General features: G+C 39.6%; 1 long non-coding RNA gene across 5 annotated transcripts in view; it reads left to right on the top strand.

The window, feature by feature from the left end:
* The window catches only part of LOC307179743, an 893,234-nt gene that overhangs the window by 771,667 nt on the left and 98,815 nt on the right, over nt 1-22,752 (top strand). For 4 of the 5 annotated variants that reach the window (XR_013825537.1, XR_013825538.1, XR_013825539.1 and 1 more), the window contains 2 exons: nt 4,346-4,471; nt 17,089-17,325. This is a non-coding gene — a long non-coding RNA (uncharacterized lncRNA). The remainder of the gene's footprint in view (nt 1-4,345; nt 4,472-17,088; nt 17,326-22,752) is intronic. The other variant, XR_013825536.1, reaches the window with a different exon arrangement.

Here is a 22,752-nt window from a genome sequence, read left to right as displayed (position 1 = left end):
GTTTCAGGTCTTAATTTAAGTCTTTAATCCGTTCTGAGTTTAGTTTTGTATGTAGTGTGAGAAAGTGGTCCAGTTAGATTCTTTTGTATGTAGCTGTACTGTTTTCCCTATTCTTTTTAGTCTCGTTTCATTTATTTATGTTTGATCCTTGTAATTTCCTCCCTCTAACAACTTTTGGTTCATTTTTTCTTCCTTTTCTAGTTCCTTGGGGTATAAAGTTAGGTTGTTTATTTATCTTTAATTTTTCTTAATGTAGCAATAGGTATTTATAGCTATAAACTTCTCTCTCAAAACTGCTTTTGCAGCATCCCATACATTTTAGTATGTTGTGTTCCCGTTTTGATTTGTTTCTCTCCCTCCTCGGAATGCCTGAAGAAGGCAGTTTTGAATTAGACCAGACTTCCTTGTTTGTTGAATAGAAAGACCCATACTAACTCATATCACATATGCAGTTGGTGTTTTTCTGTCACTCGGAAACCAAATTGTGTCCTGCCTTGATAAAGTGGACTCCGCGGGTTGCCCTTGGTGTCTGTGGGGGAGGTGGAGGCCGAACAGAATGTCACTGGCTGTGACTTCTTGTTTTTATTTGATGTTGGGTAAAAGCTACGATTTCTTGGAATATGTGGCAATGCTTTATAGAGAAGTAGAATCCCAGGTCATTAAGGGAGAGGGGATAAGAAAATCAGGGTATTTTCTGCTTTTCTGAACAACCTCCATGTCTTAGCACAGAGGAAGTTTATTTTGCACATGCACTGGAGTTTAGCTGGGGGAAGGGATCTACTCCACTCAGTCATTCAGGAGCTCAGGATCCTTGTCTCTGTGACCCCACTTTCCTTTGTGGTCATTGAGTAGTCCTTCTTTAGCTGGTATTGGGGTGGCCAAAAAGTTTGTTCGGTTAGTAAATATGTTGTTCAGTAAAGTTCTTGGTGAAAATGAAAACTGTGTCTTTTATTTTTACTTGAAATGGAATGCACTTTTTGGCCAACCTAATAGATGGGAAAGTGAAAGCATGTAGGATTACCAAAGAGGTTTTAGGAGCCAGGACCGTAAGGAGCTTATGTAAAATCTATCCACATTCCATACGTAAAGTCTATGGATCTGACTCATTTACATGGCCTCGCTTGTGTGCAATAGAGGCTGACTCTGCAGAGGAGAGAGGAAATGGAATATGAGAGCAGTTTGTTCTGTATTACAATTAACAAAAGGAATTAACTACTAAATACTTTTCTTCATGATATATGTATATATATATATTTTATAAATTTATTTTATTTATTTATTTATTTATTTTTTGGCTGCGTTGGGTCTTCATTGCTGCGCACAGGCTTTCTCTAGTTGCAGCGAGCGGGGGCTACTCTTCATTACTGTGCACGGGCTTCTCGTTGCAGTGTCTTCTCTTGTTGCGGAGCACGGGCTCTAGGCGTGTGGGCTTCAGTAGTTGTGGCTCCCGGGCTCTAGAGCGCAGGCTCGGTAGTTGTGGTGCACGGGCTTAGTTGATCTGCGGCATGTGGGATCTTCCCAGACCAGGGCTCGAACCCGTGTCCCCTGCATTGGCAGGCGGATTCTTAACCACTGGGCACCAGGGAAGTGCCTATATATATATATATTTTTTTTAACATCTTTATTGGAGTATAATTGCTCCTATATTTTTTAATTCTTAAAAAGAGTTTAATATAAATCAGCAGAGCAGAATAGATAACTCAGCAATAGATGTGAACAAATATGCCCAGCTGATTTTTGACCAAAGGGTTAAAACAATTCAATTGAAGAATAGCCTTTTCAGAATACAGTGCTGGAGCAATTACATATTCATGGGCCAAAAAACAAAACAAAAAACAAACCTGGACCTGAACTTCACACTTTACACAAATACTAACCTAAAATGGATCACAGACTTAAATTAATACTGTAAGACTCTTAGGGAGAAAGGAAAAAAGAATCTTTAAGATCTAGGGCTAGGCAAAGAGTTCTTGGACTTGACACCGCATAAAGAATCCATAAAAGAAAAAAGAAACAGGTAAGTTGGACTTCCTCATAATTTAAAACTTTTGCTTTGCAAAAGACCCTGTCAAGAGGATGAAAAGGCAAGCTACAGACTGGGAGAAAATATTTGCGAACCGTATATCCAGCAATGCACCAGTCTGTAGAATATATAAATATCTCTCAAAACTCAATAGTTAAAAAAAAAATTAATCCAATTAGAAACTGGGCAAAATACATAGAGACATTTCAGTGAAGAGGATATAAAAATTGTAGATAAGCCCAGAGAATGATATTCAACAACATTAGCCATTTGGGCAATGCAAAGCACAACTTCAGTGAGATATCACCAGACACTTATCAGAATGGCTAAAATAAAAAATAGCAATAACATTTAAATGCTGACCAAGAGGCAGAGAAACCAAAGCACACATGCATTCCTGGTGGGAATGTAACATCATGCAGCCGCTCTGGGAGCTAGTTTGGCAGATTCTTAGAAAGCTGAATATGCAGTTACCACATTATCCAGCCATTGCATTCATGGGCGTGTCTCCCAGAGAAATGAAAACTTATGTTCATACGCAAAAGAAACAAGAAAATTCGTGAATGTTTACAGCAGCTTTCTGAATAGACCTAACTGGAAACAACCCAGATGTCCTTCTACAGGTGAATGATTAAACAGGCTGTGGTCCAACCATCCCATGAAACGTTACTTGGCAACAGCTTGTATGAATCTCCAGAAATTATGTTGAGTGAAAAAGTCAGTATCAGGTTGTTACATGATGGATAAACCCACTTACATAGGTCTAGAAATGAAGGAATTGCAGAAATGGAGAGCAGATTAATGGTTCCTGGGGGTGAGGGGGAAGTGGGAGGGAATTGAGTGTGGCTTTAAAAGGGCAACATGGAGGACCCTTGTGGTGATGGAAATGTCTGCACCCTGAGGGCATCAATGTCAATATCCTAATTATGATATTGTGCTATAGTTGTACAAGATATTACCATTGGATACAGAGTAAATGGAATCTCTTTTTATTATTTTTAACAACTGCATGTGAGTCTACAATTAGCTCATATAAAAAGTTTAATTTAATAAAAAAAGCTTACTTTGCTTTGCTAGACAAACTTTTAACATGTTTTAACATGAGGACTTTTTTAAAGTGCTCATATTTTAGCATAACTCACGGTTAAGTCAATACTTGATTAAGATTATTTGCCAAACATTTAGATTTTTCCACTGTGTTTATTATCTTTTTAGTTTTAAACTAAACAGGGATTAAGTTTCCAACTTTACAGTTATGTTTCTGAAGCACTGTTGTATGTGCTTTTCACCTGAATGTTATACACAATTTAAAATTTCTGCTAAAATCACATGTTTCTTAAATAAAACCTAAGAAATGTCTTCTTTAATTTCACACTTTAATATTTGAGTAATATTGAAAACAAATGGACATATATGTACTTATTCTTTAAATCCCAATGGAAAATATATTTTTGAAATGCATTCAAAAATAATAAAATGGGGGGGGCAATCATGTCACGTTGATCTCCCTTTTCCAAGTAAGTAGCTTCTCTACTAAGAGAAAAATATTGATATGAAAAGGTTAGTTTCTTATTCTCCTAATATTATAATGGAATGTTTGCTCCATTAATTGTATAATTTCATAAAATGGAATCCTGAAAGCTCAGACCCTATTGGAGTGAGGTTACATTATCTGCATTCACAGGACAATAGATTTATAATTTTATACCCATTTTCACACAAAAATGTTATATTCCGTCCTGTGCATTCTGCAAATAATCACATTTTTTGTCACTTCAACATGGTCACAGTTGTTTGTCGTTATCAGTTAAAATTCAAATAATGTGAGAGCAAATTACTTTTCAAATCATAAAAGTTTATGCTCTTGAACATATTTAGTTATACTTTCTCTGAAATCAACAACTTATGAATCTTGTGATTGAAGTTGGATTGATGTTTGGTTTTATTGTTCACAGAGTTAATTGGCCTGCATTTAGCTTCTTTGTTTTCTTTTACGAAAATTGCATCTGGTTTATCTCTCTTACCTATATCAGTTTTTCTCTGAAATAAGGGCAGGGAAGGAAATTTCTGTCCATTTGAGGGAAACCACCCACATACAGTGGTATTTACATTCTGAGGCATCTCCATAAAAAAACAAAACGGAAGAAGTGAGTCTTTGGTTGAAGAAAAAAGATCTTTAGTAAAGATTGATGGTCATCAAATACATAAGATTTGTCTTAAGAGAGTTTTATTGCTAAAGACATCAAAATCTTAGTCTCAAGACATGATTGTGACTCTTCAGTCTGCAAAGCAAAACTGAGTCTTCCCATGTTCCATTGGCAGGAAGCAGCCTGGACCACCTGCTTGGACCCCAGGAGAGCTTCTTCTCTGTCATCTACTGCAGATGTGGCCAAGGATGAACATGGAAAAGTAAGGCCTCTCCCGAGGGCAGACCCTGGTCCCCTGAAGGTAAGCATCTGGTGTAACCAGAGAACATTCTCCGCCCCAGCAGTGTCTCCCTGTGGTATTTTAGAACTGCCAGGGACTGGTGATGTTTGTGAGTCTTACATCTCTCCCCGTTCCAAAAGGGAGATGTTTATTGTGGTGATCTCGTTACTGTTCTGTTACTATGGGTTGTATGAGCGCAAGGGAGGTTTCTTTTCATTTTGGCTCGGCGTCTCTCTACCAAGAGCGGCACCCGTAGAATATCATATGAGAACAGAGCACTGGTTCAGATCCCAGACTGTGACCTTGACACACTGGCCTGATGGGAGCGATGATGACCCTTGGGGACATGATGAGTGTATCTTCCATAAAGGAACTGTTCACACACTGCTTTTTACTACTATTGCTCACAAAAAATCATTCCTCTTTCTTCTGGGTAGATGATAGAATTGCACCTCTCAACCTTCTGGGAAATTAAGTGAAATAATGTCATACTTTGGCCAGTGAAATATGGACAAAAGTACCTGAGTCTTTTCTGGGCAGATACTTTAAAAGGCAGTGCACAATTAACCTTAATAAGCGGATGCACTGAATGAGATGGGTCCCCTGTCACCATGAGCCCTGATGACAGGGAAGAAGAGAAGGTTCCCATCACCCTGCATTAGCAGTGCAGGCTGAGTGAAGGTCAGGAAGACCTCACCTGTCATGATGAATAAACTCGGCTTACATATAAATTGCATGCAGAGAAGATGTGATGCAATCGTTATCATCATAGATGGAAATACAGTTATAGCAAATCCGAGAGACAGAGGTTTCTATTTTGAGGAGTTGGTTCCTGTGATTGGAGGGGCTCGCCCGTCCACATTCTGCAGCGCCAGCCAGCGGGCTGGGAGCAGAGGGAGAGGTGGATGTCAAAGCCCAAGTCTGGAGACAGAATTTCTTCTTCCTCTGGAGGAGCTCAGTCTGTTTCTTTGAAGGTCTTTTGCTCTTAAGGCTCACCCACAGTTTAAAGGGTAATGTGTACTCTCAAGGTCGACCGATTTAAATGTTAATCACGCCTCACAAAATACCTTCACAGCAGCATCTCCACCGGTGTCTGACCAAGTATCTGGGCACCACAGTCTAACCAAGTTGACACATACATCGATCGTCACAGGGGCAGAACAAATATGTAAACAAACAAAAAACACCTTGTTGTTTGTAAATGCATTTTCTCTCCTGGTCTAAAAAGATACGATCTTTTCCTTGCTGACCTTTTTGTTTAATGAAGGGTGATTTTCACTGGAATCTACTATAAATATGAGATTCACTTGGTATGTCATTGTGGAAAATAGTCAGAAACCATCTGAAATGTTACCAGGTAGGATTTGGGTTATGATTTTCTTAGTTTGAATCCAGGAAGTATTTGGGCTTTTCGTTTTCTTAGTATGATATCCTGAATTTTTTTATTTTAAAAATAATTTTCAGAAAAACTTATCCTACTGGTGAAAGTAAATAAATATCCTTATAACTATAATCAAGTTAATCATCACTAAATCGATATAACATTTGAAATCCAAGTGATAGATGCATGTGATGACATATATCTGTATACATGTATCTGTATACATGACATATATCTGTATACATATCTGTATACATATATCTGTATACATGTATATGTATACATATATACATATAATTCTATTCTGGATTGTGGCTATTTCTTAGCCTAGGTGTATCGATTTTGAGATAATAACGCAAGCTGTACACCTGTAATTTTTATTCTATACTTCAGTACTAAAAAGTCTAGTTTATAGGACTGATTATTGTGAAAACAACAGTCTCTCACCAAGTCACTTTTCACCCAGTTCCAACTTCGTTTATTGTCTCATTTCCTTGTTGTAGGTAGACTGTCTTGAACGCTTGTGAGCATCCTTACTAGATGTCTTTTCTCTTGTCTCTTTAACTCTCTCAGTCTGTAAGGGTTGAGTCGTCCCACTCACCTTGTCCCTTTCTGCCTTTGCTCTCTGTAACGTTACATTTTCTCATGAGACTGCACATCTCTGGTTGTTGTGCTACGCATCGTCAAGGTGGAAGGATGCTGTGGGTTTCCAGGCACAGACATAGGTTCACATCGTCTCTATGGACTGTGCAGGCATGTATATACCTTAAGTACTTATGTTGGGACGTCCACTGCAAGAATATAGTAACAAGTGATAGGCGTCCGCAAAAGAGGAGGTGGCATAAGACAGTAGGAGAGTGGGAATACTTCTTGAGATCTTGGAGTGAGGGAGCCTGGCTTGAGTGCAGAATCTGCTGTTTACTTGGGGTGGAAACTAGGCTGTGCTTAACCTCTCAGTGGCCCTGTTTCTAAACCAGGCTAAGATAATACAGGCCAACTCTCTTGGGCTGCTGTCACTAAGTTCCAGAGACTGGATGGCTTATAAACAACAGAAGTCATTGCTCACAGTTCTGGGGACTGGGGCGTCCAGGATCAAGGTGCTGGCACATCTGTATCTGATGAGAACCCACTTCCTTTTCATAAACATTGTCTTCTCTCTATGTCCTCACCTGGCAGAAGAGACACGGAAGTTCTGTGGAGTGCCTTTTGTAAGGGCACTAATCCCATTCACCATAGCCCTACCCCTTATGATCTATTCACCTCCCAAAGGCCTTACCTCCTAATAGCAGTGTGTTAAGGATTAGGTTTCAACGTATAAATTTTGGGGAAACACAAATATTCAGTCTGTGGCACTAACATTTTTGTCCTCTGTCAAGTTTTGTACTAACTTTTTTCATTAGTCCTTATTTATTTATTATTGTAAGAATATTAGGTAAGTTCTATTATTACATAGATTGGGGAACTTGTAATTAGAGAGATTAAAAAAAAATTCTCCCGAGGACACAAAGAAGAGGGGTGAGAATTTCAGTTTCGATCTATGTGGCCCAAGAGTCTATTGTTAACCACTAAGCTACACTGCCTCCGTTCATGAGGCTCTGTTATAATGGCATCAGTTCTTGTGTCTCCAGTACTCAAGAATCCAGTTCTGCTGAGGAACTAAAACTTGCCCTGACTTCAGTCCTTGAGCATTTCTCCCAAACTTTCTAATTACCCACCCCTATGACCATTCATAATCTTGGTACTTTTATATCAAAAACAAGGTCCCATTTTTCCTGAGTATTGTGAATACATGGGTATATCACAGGTAGATGCCACTTGGGACCTGGCCCCGTCTTCAAAATACTGATTCTTTAATTTACTCCATGAAAATTCCTCACCTGGTCTATGAGGGTTTTCTTAGTGTGATGTGGATATAAGGAATTTTGTATGAGAGTGAAATTGGTGTGACATATTAAATCCTGTACCTTTCATAGTCATCAGTTTTTGGATAAGTAAAATAAAACCTGACACATACAGAGATTTGAAAAGGAATGTTATGGATAAAAGATTTTCTTAATGTCTCTGAAAATTTTGCAATGAAAGAATCCTGGAAGACCATTAGGTATATGTTTCTATAGATAGAGGAACTTTTCAATATGGAGTAATAAATGGTAATATACCAAGTTAGCCAGTATGACATGGATGATTAAGTATTCAATTGGGTAAAAGTGTACCCAAAACACATTTGGGGTTGTATTAAACGGTTATGGATAATTTTGAATTATCTTTCCCTGAGGATCAGTGGTAAAAGACGTCCATTATATTGTGTGTGTGAGTGCAGAGGTGGAGAGATTGTTCAAAGAGCATGGTATGGACAGATAATCTATGAAATTAGAAAAACATTAAAGGGCCTTTTAAATTAAGTAACAATCTTCAATAATATATTTTGAAAGAAATAGAAAGGAGCTAAAAGCTCAGGTATTAGCACGGCAGAAAATCGTAACAAAAGACCTAGAAGTCCCATTGAATGATTGATTAGTCATTCATCTCTTGTTCTTTGTATTGCATATATTTTATTTTCACGCTGTATTCTTTGTTCCACCTTACTGTTGTTGTACAAGGTATCAGGAACAGGTAAACAGTAGCCGATGGTGGTGGTCATATGTCTGATAGCTCCTCCTCTTCTCTTATGCAAATTCTTAATCAAGTACTTGTTTAGTGCACATGGTCAATAGTATCTAAATCACATCTGGTGTTCGTGATGGAAGGAATTCTGGTCAGTAGTAGTCACAGCATTTTAGAGTTGACACTCTAGAAAATGAATGGATTTGTGCTCAGAAAACTTAGTCACAATAGCCACATATCCTCCAAAAATATCACCTGCTGACCCCGTCTTTATTACCAGTTATCTTCTGGTGGAAGGAGACTTGATGGTGGGCCAGTTGGGGAAGGGTGGTCCTGCACATATTCGTAAAGCAGCAAAGTACCTTTGAGCAGAGCAGCCACCTCTAAGATTATGCAGGTTAATAACAGGAGCACTTCCAGAATATGTATTTCCATAAGATTAAATACTTTTTTGACAAAGAATACAAAGTTATGAACAGAAAAGTGAATATTTACAATAAAACATATTAAAATGATAATATTAAGAGAGTAATAAGGGAGTATCACAGACAGCTTCAAGATGATAGATACAGCAACATAGATGGAGTGGAAAAGTTTCCTTAAGGACACAAAGTATCAAGGCTCACACAAGACAAATAAGCTGAGCCACTCTACAACTATTAGAGAAAGGGAATTTATTGCTGAAAATCTTCCCCTGAAATACCTGTATATCCAGATGTCTTCACTGGTTAATTCTATAAAATATTTAATGAAGAAATAATATCAATGCTATACGAAAATCTTCCAGAAAACTGAAAAAGAAGGGAAAATTCACAGTTCATTCTATGATGCCAGAATTACTCTGATATAAAAACCAAAGATATTACAAGAAAAATACAGAACAATATGTCTCATAAAATAGATGCAAAAAGTTTTAACACACTTCCAACAAATCTAATACAACATTATATATGTATAATATTATATATATATATTATAATATAGTTTATATTATAATACAATATATATATGGTGCTAGCATTAAGATAAACATATACATCATTGAACAAAATAGTGATTCCAGGTTAACACCTATGTGTGTACGGTCAATTGACTTTTAATAAAAGTGCAATAGCAATTCAGTGGAAAAGAAGATAGTTTTTTTAAGAATCAGAGGCAAAAACAAGCCAGCCAACAAACTTTACTCTGTATCTCGTCCCGTATACAAATATTAATTCAAAATATGGCATAACTAATCTATGAAACCTCTAGAAGAAAAATATAGGAAAAACAACCTTTATGACTATAGGTTAGGCAAAGATCTTATAGGTACAATACCAAAAGAATTATCTATAAAAGAATAAATTGATAAATTGGAGTTTATCAAAATGAAAACATCTCTTCTTAATAAGACTCTGCTTGGAAATGAAAAGACAAGTCAAGGACTTGGAGAAAATATTTGCAAATCAGACAGCTGATAAAGGACTTTGTATCCAAATATGCAAATAATGATCTAAACTCAGTAATAAGAAAATAGCCCTATATATAAATGGGAAAAAATTGGAACAGACACTTCACCAGAGGATATCCAGATAGCAATTTAGTACTTGAAAGATACTCAACTTATTAGTCATTTTAGGTAAATGCAAATGGAGCCACAATGAGAAATCACTAACCAACTGTTGGAATAACTAAAGAAGAAAGAAAAGAAAAAGACTGTCCAGACCAAGTCTTGGCAAGGATGTGTAGGAACTAGAACTCTCTCATAATGATGGTGGGAATATAAAATGATGACAATGATTTTTGGAAAACGGATCAGCAAATTCTTAAAAAGCTAAATACACACGTACCAAATATTCATTCATTCCACTCCTTGGCGTTTGCCCAAGGGACATGAATGCATATGTCCATATAAAGACTTAGACGCGAATGTGCATATCACCTTTGTTTGTGTTACCCAAATGCTGGAAATAATCTACATGTTCATCAGAGGGTGAATGTTTAAACAAACTATGGCCAATTCACACAGTGGGGTATTTACCAAAAAATAAAGGAAAAAAGGAATAAGCCATTGCTACAACAACATGGATAAGAGAAGCCACACAAAAATGAGCAGATAGGTCATTGAATTTACGTAAAATTCTAGAAAATGCAGACTAATCAGTAGTGATAGAAAGCAGAGCAGTGGTTGCTTCGTGAAGGGGCCGTGGGTAGGCAGGGGTGGGGGTCAGGTTCAACAAGGGTGGGAGAGTTTTTGAGATGATGGACCTATTCGTGTTCTGATTACGGTGTTGGTTTCATGGGTGTATATACGTATCAAAACATACCAAATTATATACTTCAGACATATGCCATTTATTTTACGGCTATCACACCTCAATAAAGCAGTTAAAAAAGAAATCTGAAAAAATAATAAATTTAAAGAATTAACATGTCCATAAATACCACACACACACAAATATATATATAAAATTTCTGATATACAGTAATAATCTTTTTTATGTATTTTACAATTTCTTTGAAGTGTTTGTATAGTACTGATTTTGCTGTATTTTCTATAGAGAAAATAGAGATTAAATTTAGTCTCTACTATCGCTGGTCAAAATTTATTGGGGATGCTTGGATTCCTAAAACGTGCAACTTTACACTTAGTACGCTTTACTTCAATTACACTGTTCTCAAACGTTTCAGTGCTGATAAATTTATGTCATTCAATCTCCAACAAAAAAGGGAGTATCACATTGAATCATTTATCTACTTCCATAACACTGCTGCATGACCAAACTAGTGGCTTAGGTAAGAATTATTCATTCTCATGGATCTGTGGGTTGCCTGGTGCTTGGCTGGCCCAGGTGCCTCAGCTAGGTGGCTGGGACAGCCTTGCTTCTCACTGAAGTTCTGTGGGTCAGCCAGGTGGCTCTACTCTTTTTCTTCTAGAACTGGGAGCTAAACAGGGCATATTTTGCTCATGGCAGTTGCAGAGGTAAGGCAGGCAAGCAGAACGATGTTTTGTCTCTGAAAGCCCAGGCCAGAATGGACATATTGATATTTCCACTTCATTCCTTTGGGCAAAGTATGTCACTTGGAAGAGTGAAGAGATGACTGAGCAAGTGCGATTTCCCTGTAACGAGAGCGTAGCGAAATGTGGATGGACAGAGACATGAAGGAATAGGGCTAGTTGTTCAATCCACCACCTGCATTTATATTGATTTATATACTGGATTACTAAGTATACTCCTTCTAGGAGGTATCTTCAGGTCTTCTGTCTATGTTTTTTACACATCTGATGATTAGAAGACTTTTGCAAGTCTAGCTGTTGGAGGCACACATTTCAAACTTTGTTTTTTCTCTACTACCCGTGTATTTACAATGCCAGACTATGTCCAAACAGTGACTCATCTCCTTTCCCTGAAAATTTGTCACAGCGCTGGTAGTTTGGCACCATGGGCTAAAGAAGTGTAACTGGAAACCATTTATATACGGGAAGAGTTGTTCACAGAAGTAGCTACAAACCATGTAATCGGATTAAATGTGTCCTCCGCTCAACTTCCCCTTTATTGGATACTGAAAGTACCTGCATCCACTGCCATTTACCCAATAAAAGCAAAAGGGAGGCAAAGGACAAATTGCAGAGGAAGTAGAAAGGCTTTTTAATCAACTGTGATTTTACAAATTTACAAAAATGTATGATAGTGTGAAAGATGTAGTACATTCATCCAGGTCTTCAGAAATGCCTAAGCAAGCGAGGCTCTCTTAAACTCAAAACTCAAGCCTGGTTAGTTTCACACAAACAGTCTTTGTGTTAATTCCTGTCTCGCCTGTTTAAGCTATTTGCATATTGAGCTCACTCATTAGTTCAATGAAAAGTCCGTGCAAACTGTTCCCCAATCGTTCTTCAGCTAGATATACTGAATCTAGCTGAATCTAGTCTAGGTATACTAGACTATACTATCAGTGTAGTCTCAGTATATCAAACTTAGCAGAGTCAATTTGATTCCAACATTTACTAATAACTACTATATGCAAAAGCTGGGTAAATATGCAGTGGTGCATAAGTTGGGGGTTTTGTCCACGAAGAGTTCACAGTCTTGGACAGTAAAGAAGAATGGCCCACCACAATTAGAAGACTCATCAAATTGTGTGCATTAAAGAGGTCCAGGTCTTTGTATGTAAAATAAAAGAAGACAAATTTAAAAGCATGTTGTTAGGGCATAACAAAGTGTTGGTAAAAAGTAGAAAAAATAGGAAAGGGGATTTTTACTGACTGTCTAATATATGCTTTGTAGTGTCCTAGGTACTCAACATACCTTATTTTATTTGTATCTTCACAGCAGTCTTATGAGCTCAAAACTTACCTTCTATCAACCTTAGAATTATCTCACCCCTTGGGGAAGATCTTACCTTATTTTATGTGATTGCAATAAGTTAGAAACCTTAGGACGGTAAGAGTCAGTTACACATAGAAGGGTGTAACTTATAAGATTCCTTATTGAATGAAATGTCCAGTATTGCTGGCCCTGTCATCAGTCTGAGGGTGGGTTTGTCACCCAGAGGATAATTTGCTTTAGAGCTGGCGTGGCATGACCCCTGTGCTCGGAGAAAGACAGAAGAGGTCATTTCCCACTTACTTCATGTTTTGTCACTTTTGCAGTCATTTCTTAACTTGGTACACTAGAAGACATGCTTTTATCTAATGTTTATAAAAATACTAAAGCAAAAGTCATAGCTAAGAAAAGTATTTGAGCAGAAGATGTGGAGATGACACTTGCTTTCCTTCCTTGTCGTGTCTGTCTGTGAGGACGGGCACAGAGGTCTAAGTGTGACTCACTTAAGGACACTATGTAGTCATAGCATGCTGGCCTCATCTGCTTTCAGCGAAGAGTGGGAATCGTAACATGCTGAGGCCAGAGATCTTCAGGTATCTTGTTCGGAGTTTCCTGAGAGGCTCACTGATTTTTACATAAAGACCCAAGAATCCTGGAGATGATATAACTTATCCAAAGGCACACACAATGCGTGTGACAGACCCAGAATCCAACTTAGGCCAAACTCTCCCAAATCATTAAAAACAAGAAAAATACTGCCACTTGGGAAAATTCAGGAGGTGATTATTAGAAGATGTATTTAAGTGGGGCCTTGAAGAAAAAAATATATGATTTTAAGAGGTGGAGGTGATAGGAAGGGATGCTTTCTGAACTGGGAAGGAAGGAAATGTAGGGCCCATTTCAAGAGAGAAAAGGAGTCCAGGGTTCAAGAATAAGATTGTTTTGGGAGGATGGGATTATGCAGGAAAGAAAATAAAGGTACGTCAACGCACAATCATGGGTGGTCTCACGCACCAGCATAAAGTGCGTGGATTTTATACTCCATGCGCTGAGGAGACACTGCAGACATTCTTATCAGAAATTTGACTGGAATTTACCTGGGTAAAAGGAGAGAGTCTCTGATAAAATGTGACAAGGTTATAGAGAGATTTGAAAATGTCAGAGGCAGATGCAGCAGTTAGCTGACCTTCACAAAAATTAAGCAAGAGGAAGGGGGGCAAGTGGCGGGGGGAGATGATGGTGGTGGGATGAACTGGGAGACTGGGATTGACATATATACACTCATGTATAAAATAGATAACTACTAAGAACCTGCTGTATAAAAAATAAATAAAATTCAAAAACAAAACAAAATAAATAGTGTCAGAGCTGACGAGGGTTCTTCAGGATGAGCCAGGCCAGGCCAGGCTGACCCAAACCCTTTAAAGATCAGAGACTCAAGAGTACCCATTAAAACTGCACCAAAAATACTTCATTGTTTATAAATAAAATAATTTAAAAAATTAAGCAAGAGGCAGGGAACTAGGGCAGACTGATACAGTTGAGACAGATGTAAAAGGTAAAAAAAAATCACAAACAAAATTCAACAGAAAGAAAAACTACAAACTGATCTCACCAGAGACAGACAGACAACTTTTCCAGAATGGAACAACCCATTACGTTAAACCATACTTTGTAAATTACTTGACAAGCTCTGTAATCATTCTCCCAGTTTATTCATTGAAGGCTTTGGGTTGAGAATCTGTCACCCGGAAAGGGTGGGCTCAGGTGACCAAAATGTTCACCAACACAACAGCCCTGAGGAATTCAGGACTTTTGTCAAATAGCAAAGTCCCCTTTGAGCCCAGTTCCAGAGACAAACCAGAAGGCTGGCCCGAGTCCTCCATAGCAGCTGGCCGGTCCCTTGCCTGCTCTGGTGTCCAAACTTTACAGGCTGAAACTTGGTGGCTTTTGTCTAAAATGGGGTGAGTATGGCTTCCTAGACAGTGGGCTTCGCTCTGCCATTTTAGTTGGATGTTAGGCGCTGTTCTTGTCCAAACGGAAAAGTCGCACCAGTCACTCCTGGAAAAAATGTTCCTGTGAGTAATTATGTTTATGAGCAGAAACCGTGTCTGGAGAATTAATACTACTTTCTGAACCATGCACTTTAACCCTTTGCGTGACGTCTTACCATTTACAGAAACTGGGGGAAAATATTTGGAGACCTGAAGGTTAGCCTGCCCCTAAGTTGACACTAATTACGGAACATGCTTCCCTTGATAAACTAGGAAAGTGAGGAAGAGGAGAAAATTACAAACACAGCCACACAACCACACATTGAGTGTAGTATCCACTTTCCCTTACTCAAGAAAGCTGTTTTGAAACATAAGGTCTCACCTTTACATTTTCCCCTTGTATCTTCATTTTTTAATATTTTTAGTAGATTGTAAAGATACTTCATTGGTCTTAATTCAGGGCTCTTAGTACTAGGACGCTAACAGAAAGTGGTAAAGACTTTCAGTTTTCGTGGAGATAAGGTAGGTGTGACACCTATGCGTGATGTTCCTTTAATTCTCCTACCTCTGCTCCTGGGCTTTTGTTACACGTCAGAGGGAACTGATGGATAAAAGGCGAATGAGCATCAGAGAGAAGATGGTACCCAGAGTTAGATGGGCTGACATTTTCCCAATGGGATAACAGAAGTGCTGAGCTCATAATATCTTTGAGAGGATTGAATGTGTTCGTGCTCATAAAGGGCTTAGGTCAGTTTGGGGTTCATGGTAAGTGTCCGGTAGGTACGTGGCCTTAACTACCAACTACTAACACCAGCACCACCACCTGGCCTCCATCTCAGCACCATCTTCATCCAGTCATGGGAGTGATTCCCACGACGGCTTTCCACAGCAGCCAACGGAGACAGAACCCGAGGGCCAGTGGTCCCATCCTGACGTTTACCGTCTCCATTGCTACAAACTGTATTGTCACTCCTGTGATGCACTTTTACACATGCAGAAAGCACAGCCCATTTTTTAGAAATATTCTGAGGTCGATCCATCCATTTTCACACAGGGAGAGATTCCCTTACAGTATAACAGATTCTCCAGGGAACAAGGCAAGCAGGTGCACTGGTGATCCCAGCAATGGGCCACCATAGGGTTCAGGAGATGCACGTATTGTGAAGATGTTTCCAGAAGAACCCTTGTAAGTTCTTTCCCAGGAATGCCTGCCAAGCACAGGGCTTGTGCCTGTCCCCTTACCGGGAGTCTGTGATTAGGCTTTAGGCCAGCTGTGATGAGTGTCTGAAACTCATCACAGAAAGTGCCATGTCACTTAAATCCCCCAGCTGACCTGCATACAAGAAAGGTGTGAAAATTGCTCCAACTCCCATCATTTTGAAAATTGAGACAACAGAGAATTTGATTTACTCTCCCCCTTTTACACTGCCAGGCTTTTTCTTAAACCGCAGGTGGATACTAAACGCCAAAGGGGCAACACCTGAAACGCTCAAGCTGTTGTTCACACTCGATGCTCTCGCACCTACAGACAAGCCAGCAGGGCTTTGCTGGTGGTGACACAGCGACCCCGACTCAGAGCTCTGTTTTCCTCTCTTGCCCTCCTCCACACTGCTGCAAGACACATTTGCCTCTTATTCTGCAGGAACAAAATTAAAATTGTGGTAGGCTCCCATAAAAAAACAAAAACCTGAAATCTGGGGCTGCAGGGAAATGAAATTTGCATTTATTCATAGGTCATGATGAAATAAAAGTGTTTTCACAAAGCATTCATTTGAAATCCATGTATGATATATTAAAAAGATAATTTTTCAGATTCTATTATTAAAAATTCCCCACTGTTTTGAAGCCATCTTTATCATAGGCAAGCTTCCTTTGTATTTATGACTGAATGGGAACTCCTTATTTTGTATATAATCAGTTACGTTTTCTTCTTTCCGCGCTAATTTGTCACTGTTTTTAATACTATTCCTATGAATGATATCTTCTATTCAGGATGTTTTTCTAATTCATTGTTGGAGATCATCTTGTAGCTGACGAAGTTGCTGAACTCTAACTTGTTTAGCATGTTTATCTGATGATTGTATTGTGTTTTCTTTAACAATGAGCGTGCTGTATACACACGATGCCGATTGTTGATTCCCTTCTCTTCTAGCCTGGGATTCCCAGGAAGCAGCAGCTAATGCAGTGGCTTATGTGCTAATAACATATTAGAGAGGACAGTTCCAGAAATAGGACTGAGGGCCAGGGAAGAGGGAAGCAGAGGACGGAGAACTCAGTCAAGCAGCTGCCCCCAAGTGCAACCCAAGGGTAATCCTTGGCTTTGTTTACCAAGAAGTCATTTGAATTGCATTTCAGGGCAGTGCATCCAGAGGAAGAAGGGAGAAAACTGAGCCCACTGGCTCACGCCTCTGCTTGGCTAAAGATTGACACCAATGTGCATTAACTTCCTTGAGCTTATAAATTTCACTTCCTTGGGCACCAAACAAGCTTCATGCACCATCATAACCAGTAAAGGAAGAGAGAGGACTGCAGTTTGGGCAAGCAACAAAGCCCTCCCCAGTTATGTTTGAGTGGAAATTGGTTAAATCACAGGTGAGTCCATCTCTAGCAATGGCTAGAACTGGCCGTAGGTAAGGAAGGCCAAGAAAATTTGATGTGACTCGTGGGATGTGTCTGACAGACCCCCTCCTGGGCACCACTTGTTCCTTTCATATTGTTGCAATATGGGATCTCCAGAGGGGTGAGAACAGGTGCTGTCACTCATTTTCTGAGAAGAGATTGAAAAGTCCAGTTGGTCCCAGGGCCTCCTCCAAGATGGCAGCCAGATGTAGATGCTACAAAGATGTCAGGCAAAATGGAGAGTGCAGCAAGCTGCAGGCTGTGGCTGACGCTCGTCCTCTAACCCTTCGGCATCCATGGCGGTTTTCTCTCACCACCGGCCAGTACTTTGGCGGACCTTCGTTGCTTAAATGGTGGAGTAATCCAGCCTTCATCCGCAAGAGAATTGAGTTGTTCGTTATCTTGTTTGTTTTTTTTTTTGTCCAGGTGATAGTTTTGCACATATATCCCTATTATACACTGGAAAAACAGAAGAATAACCCCAGGGTAGATCTTCAGATCCATTGGGCCTACTATGAGACAGGCCTTAGCCACATAACCTCCAGATGCCCCCACTCCATCCAGAGGATCACGGTGGTAATGACTGTCTCCTGGTATCAGTGTCAGCTCAGGCCCCATTTCTGCTAACCCTCAGAATATCTGGGTATCCTTATCTCCGTCTCCAGGGCACAGCTACCCAGAAAATCGTCATAGATCTCTTTGAGAAAAATTGAAGAAGTACTTGGGCATATACTTGTGGTGACACTGCAGAGAGCTTTTGGTCTGTGGACTGATTTTGACCTGGAAACTTGGTGAAGAACCATGATTTTCCATTTGTCAGCTGGTAATAGCCTTCAGTCCACCAGGCTGTGTAGGACATATCAGCACAGAAAAGTTCTATCTATCAGTCAATCGATGGATAGATAGATTGACTGAAGGATAGATCTATCCATCAGTTCATCGTCCATCTCACCCTAACTGGCTGTCCATCTCTCTTAACCATGAAAACACTATGGTCAAATATCCATTGCCGGCCCATTAGCCTTGCTCGCCGTTGCAGTAATTATGTCGCCTTGCCTCAGGATGTGTGGCATGTCGCCATGCCGTTTGGAATCCTATCACCCTCAATGCTATTAGGGAACGCAGTCTATGGCAGCTCATCTTACAGCCACCTTGGCCTACCAAAAATAGCCTCCATTTCCTCAGATAGTATATGACTTCTCTCGAAAGTATATTCCTTATTTCCTTCGTAAAGGGCGTGTCCTTGGACCATCTCGAGGAACATAGTTGGCTGTAGTTTCTCAGTTCTTACATAGTAAGTTTGTTCTAACATTCTCAGTTCCCTGAGACGGCTGATATGTCCCTCAATACTGTGCCAAGAAATTTCTGGCATATTTACCTTATTGACTGGGCAAGGCTTTGAGTGTCAGAGCTGGTTCAAGGAGCAGCTCAGTGAACTGTTAGGATCGTACTGTGGTGTGTTTGCCAGAACGCCGAACCCTTGACCACGTGCCCCGTGACCTGCGTACCCCATGTCAATAAATGCGCCCTATTTATACATCTCTAACCTTCAGTTCAATACCCTTAACATCCAGCCTCGTGATCCATATGTGCTCTCCTATTCCCATGGGTATCGATGAGCCAGTCGCTTCAGTTTCTTTGGCCATATAGCTGTTTCCTCTCAGAGCGGAAACTATAATTCCCCTATCTCTCTGCTGTGTGTCCTGCCCCGCGGTTTCTTGCTGATGCCAAAGCTGGGACGTGATGGGACCCTACCTGGCAGGACAGTTGTGAAACTCAGAACTGTGGGTTATTTCATGTCCCATGGGCCACCCCTTGACTACTGAGATGTAGGAGCCACAAGGTAAATTCTCCTTTTTCTCCTCTAGACAGTCTCTCCAGAGACGCAGTTTATTCCACTTCTTGGAGGATGTTGCAATTAGCAGTAGCTAATTCATTGCTTCTCCATATTTCTCCTCGACATTATCCCTGTCAATTACTCCTTCTCTTTGAGATTACATTCCCTAGTGAAGGAGCAGCACGGGAGCCTTTGCCTGAGATTCTTTCCGAGAAACTAAAGCTAAGACAGAAGTTAATGTTTGGCCCTAGAACACAGTCACGTGGGGATTTTGCAGCTGTGTTATTTAACAATCTCAACATTACACACAAACCAAATCCTGGTGCAAATGTGACAGTGATAACTGCTGGATTAAGCAGCGTTGCAATTACGAAGGCTTTTATCTGTGGTTAGTTGTGGTGAGAAACAGGTAGGAAGTGAAACATCAGTGTACAGCGGCACCTGAATAGCATGGAGAGCAAAGAAAAGAATGAGGGCTGTAGAGTGAGTTGGTTTAGCTCAACTACGTTTGGAATCTTGGACAAAAGAAAATAATAGGTTTAGGGCAGTGAACTTCCATCACAAGGTGCACCATGAAATCCATCCGAGGGACTTTTCATGACTGACTCAAAGAGCTTTTCTTGTGTGTAGGAGCAGAGCAGACTATGCTAAACTTCATGGGCAGAATTGCCTTGTAACTGTCGTGGTGAGGCTTCAAGGGAGACTCATGCATAACGCCCACGTGCACCAAAATGAGAATCAAAGCCCTGAGATGAAGACGGGGCCCCGAATGCTAAGGTAGGGGCATCTGGGTGGATGAACCCGGGTGTCTTGAATCTTGAGATACTCTTGAAACGTCTGATTGGCAGAAGCCTTCTACTGACTTTTGGCAAAGAAAAGTAGCCTCATTTTACCCAGAGACGATGCAGTGAGTTCCAGACGTAGGGGTGTGCCCCAGAGATGCAGACTTTCCTCAGGATTTGCCACCCGGCTTCTCACTGCTTCCTGGCCAAAACCAGAGGCAGGTCACAACTCATTCAGAGAGGGGACTAGCGGTCTGTGCTCGGGGAGGAGATAGCTGTATGGCCAAAGAAACTGAGGAAACTGATTAAAGGAGACCCACGGGCAAGGGGGAGGTTTCCTCAGAGAGAATTCGGTTGGCGTTCACACAAAATTTGTCACTGGGACAGTGACTGGAACACGAGCCACAAAAGGCTGGGGAGATAGGAAGGGTGTATACTGGGTGTCGGATACACCTACTGTTTTAAACTTCACTTGTCTCTTCCTCTTGTTTTTTTCCTTCTTGCTTTTCTATTCTAGACTTCTTATATTGGATGATAATGGTAACAGTATGTGCTTTGTTCTGAGTAATAAAGGAAGCACAAACAAATTGTTTCTATTGTTCGTGAGGTTTGCCGTAAGATTTTTCTCATGAATTCTTTTTCTTTTTTTTTTTAATTGAGCTATAGTTGAATTACAATGTTGTGTTAGTTTCAGGTATACAGCAAAGTGATTCAGTTATGCATATATATTTTTTTCAGATTCTTTTCCCTTATAGGTTATTACAAAATATTGAGTAGATTCCCTGTGCTGTACAGTAGGTCCTTGTCGGTTATCTATTTTATATACAGTAGGGTGTATAAATTAATCCCCAACTCCTAACTTATCCTTCCCTTTCCCCTTTGGTAACCATAAGTTGTTTTCTACATCTGTGGGTCTATTGCTATTTTGTATATAAGTTCATTCGTATCTTTTTTTTTTTTTTTTAGATTCCACATATAAGCAATATCTCTCTGTCTGGCTTACTTCACCTTAGTATGAGAATCTCTAGGTCCATCCATGTCTCTGCAAATGGCATTATTTCATTCCTTTTTATGGCTGAGTAATATTCCACTGTATATATATACCGCATCTTCTGTATCCATTCATCTGTCGATAGACATTGAGGTTGCTTCCATGTCTTGGCTACTGTAAACAGTGCTGCAGTGAACCCTAGGGTGCGTGTGTCTTTTTGAATGATGGTTTTCTCTGGGTATACGTCTAGGGGTGGGATTGCAGTAACATTTCTGTACGTGCTTTTTTTTCCATGTGAGGCCGTTTCTGTTTTTTTCAAGTTATATATATCTTGTATATTAATTTCAGTTTTAAAATTTACCAACAATTGTATGCATCTATTCAGATAATTATGTGATTTTTATAGAGTTGATCGAAGTGATGGATTCAGTTGTTGGATTTTTCAGAAGTTTTATTAAAGTCTTGCATTTCTGGAATAGACTCATGTTGATTGTGAAGGTTTGTTATTTTTTAATGCACTGCTGGATTTGGTTAGATAATATTATACTTTGGATTATTCAGAGCTATGCTATGAATCTTTGCTCTTTATCTGGCTTTGTAGTCAAGGTTGTATTAAACTTACAAAATCAATTGGGTGACTTTCGTTTCAGTCTATTGTGGGGAAATAAACCTTTTATGAGTCAGAGGGTTTTCCCTTAACGGAGGTGTTTTTTGAGCATTCTCATGGAAAGCCACATAGGAGTGGAACTTTCGATGGAGTAGGGTCATGCTTTGATCCTGGCTTCACATTTTTATCTGCAGTTGGTCCTTTGGAGGTTTTTACTTTCATTCACCAATTTTGACCTTTTTTTTCTTTTTTCAAAACCTATTTTGCTTAGTTATGACCACCTGGCCCCCAGGGTGTATGGTGGGGCTCAGCAAACATCCTCACCTGTTAGCTGTGTCCTCGCCACCCATTCTCCAATGACCCCTTGACCTCTGTTGGCCACTCCTCTTTCCAAGGAACCCTTTCAGCGTCAATAAGAAAACAATAAACTGAATGTGTATTAAATTAAAAAAAATAATGATTTTGTTATTGAAGAAGATTCCTGACAAGCATGTAACTTGCAGAAAAGATTTGTCCACATTTACCATCTGCTCTGGTGCGCCTACTGACTGACACCATTTGTTCACCTAAAATCCAGAAGATGCAAGTCAGAAGCAGCAGATGTACTTCAACAGTGTGCAGTCATTTTTAAAAGTCTGTTGCCCAAAGAGATGGTTTAACGTGTTGAGCAGAAGAACAGATATGGAAGGACCTCTCTGTGCATCATCAGTTTTCATTTAGATCAAATGACTCTTCTTGTCAATTAATTCATCTCATTTCCATTTCAAAGTGTGTGTGTGGGCAGCGGTGCATACGTGAAAGGTCAAGAAAGAGACGTTAACGGATTGGCATCATTAGCAGTGGCAGAACTTCACAGGCATTTGAAAAGGTGCCACTTGAATAGCAGTGTTTATCCAAAAAAAATTAGATTAATTGCAATAGCAGTTTATTTTTTAACACACATTTGTGGAAGAAAAGCAAAGCTCTTGAAAATTTATTCAGTAAAAAGTGAAAGAACAGAGATTATTGTGAAGGCTACCATGAATTCTGCAGTTCAAGAAGAACAGTAGTTGTTTTTGAAACATGAAAAATATACAAAGACTTTTGGGGGTGGGGAAACGTAGTACAGTCGTCTTACTAAATTAAGAAGGTTATATAACATGAATATCTTTGAGATGAATTGTGGTTAAAATAGTTCATAATG

Source organism: Stenella coeruleoalba, assembly GCF_951394435.1.
Source record: "Stenella coeruleoalba genome assembly, chromosome: 21".
In the NCBI taxonomy this organism is placed as follows: Eukaryota; Metazoa; Chordata; class Mammalia; order Artiodactyla; family Delphinidae; genus Stenella; species Stenella coeruleoalba.
This window is presented reverse-complemented; position numbering and strand designations above follow the sequence as displayed.